The sequence below is a fragment of the Propithecus coquereli genome, unplaced genomic scaffold, assembly GCF_000956105.1.
Source record: "Propithecus coquereli isolate 6110/MARCELLA unplaced genomic scaffold, Pcoq_1.0 Scaffold113, whole genome shotgun sequence".
NCBI lineage: Eukaryota > Metazoa > Chordata > Mammalia > Primates > Indriidae > Propithecus > Propithecus coquereli.
In genome coordinates, this window is record NW_012135303.1 from 2,248,064 (window position 1) to 2,249,834 (window position 1,771).

The following is a 1,771-nucleotide window of genomic DNA, read 5'->3' on the forward strand; positions in this document are numbered from 1 at the left end:
CTTTTCTAAACCATGTTACAAAGTGGAGCTCTGAATAGGGGGTTGGTAGAATTGGTTTTTGCTAAGAGTATGAAGTCAATGCAGTTACAGATTTGAATATTTTTGTGTATACATGTATATTATGTTATATAAATATAAATGCATTATATTATCACGTATTTGTACATAAACAAGCCATTTATATGCAAACATAAACATACTTAACAATTATTAGTGTGTACGTATACATATATATATAAAAATTTTTACCAATGGTCCTAAGGTCTGTAGCACTCATTTTAAACCTAATTATATGCTGCCTGGTGGTATATATTGCACTATTAATTTTCTTTGTGTTTGATCGCTTCAACTATATTGTAAGTCTCTTAATGGCCGGGACTGTGTATTAAGCTTCTTGGATTGACTGAGTCAACAGTGTCAGGTTTTTCTGATGCTAATGATAATAAATATTTGTTGTATTAACAAGCTAATGTCAGCCACAAAGAAGAAAACTTCCATCTGAATTAAGATTATACCTTTGATTTTGTCTGTAGCTTTATGAGCAGACCTGGTAAGTCATATTCACTGCTCTTATATTGTTGCTTATAGAATACAGAAATCATACAGTTATAGTTTTTTTGTTTTTTGTTTTCCCTAGAGACGGTTCTCTGCTCTGTTGCCCAGTCTGGAGTGCAGTGGGCTGATCATAGATCAGTGTAGCCTCAAATTCATGGGCTCAAGGGATCCTTCCACCTCAGCCTACCCAGTGGTAGCTGGGACTACCAGCTGGCACCACCGTGCCCACTAACTTTTTCTTTCTTTCATTTTTTTTTTTTTGGTAGAGATAGGGTCTCACTGTGTTGCCCAGGCTGATCTTGAACTCCTGGGCTGAAGTGATTCTCCTGCCTTGGCTCCAAAAGTGCTGGGATTACAGACATGAGCCACCACACTAAGCCCATAAATCATATTATCAATGCAAATGAGTATATATACTTATATACTTAGCCTTAATATTTTTCAAGGAACGTGGTGATGCAGTAGCATAACCACTATATTTTTTAGTTGAAATTTTTATTGAGATAACTGTTGAGTCACATGAAATTTTAAGAGATAATAGACCATTGTATTTTAACCCCTGAAATGAACAGATAGATGTATGTGTGTATGTATTTAGGTCCTCCAAAAGGTAACAAAACCTAGAAATTAAAGTTCTTGCTGCTTCTTTCACTTAATGTGTTTGGTCAGTAAAATGAGGGTTGGAAAGTAGTATTATACACATGTCTATGTATGTAATTGACATATATGTGTATATTCATGTGTGTAAGAGAGAATTTTGTTAGTTCTCCTATCCCCATGTTTTACTGACCAAAATATTAAGTTAAAGGAAGAAGCAAAAATTTTAGTTTCTAGGTTTTGTGACCTTTAGGAGAACCTAAATAACTACTTACTTTTTTGGGGGGGACATGGTAAATATAGATGTAGTCTTACTACTAAAAGTGTAGTTTGAGGACCAGCAGGATCATATTTGCAGAGTTGTGCAACCATCACCACAGTCATTACTAGAACATTTCTCATTGCCCTTTAGCTATCACCACTCAATCCCTTTAATACTTCCAGCCCTAGGTAACCACTGATCTATTTTCTGTCTCTGTAGATTTGTCTCTGCTGGACATTTTGTATAAAAGGAATTATGTAAATATGTGGTCTTGTGTGACTGGCTTTCTGCACTTATATTATGATATTTTTATGGTTCATTCATGCTGCAACATGTATTAGTACTTCATTTTCTTTT

The 1,771-nt window shown here is 34.8% G+C and overlaps 1 protein-coding gene across 1 annotated transcript in view; it reads left to right on the top strand.

The window, feature by feature from the left end:
- WDR12 (WD repeat domain 12) overlaps nucleotides 1-1,771 on the top strand; it is a 24,015-nt gene that overhangs the window by 4,342 nt on the left and 17,902 nt on the right. The gene's annotated exons all lie outside the window — the stretch shown is intronic.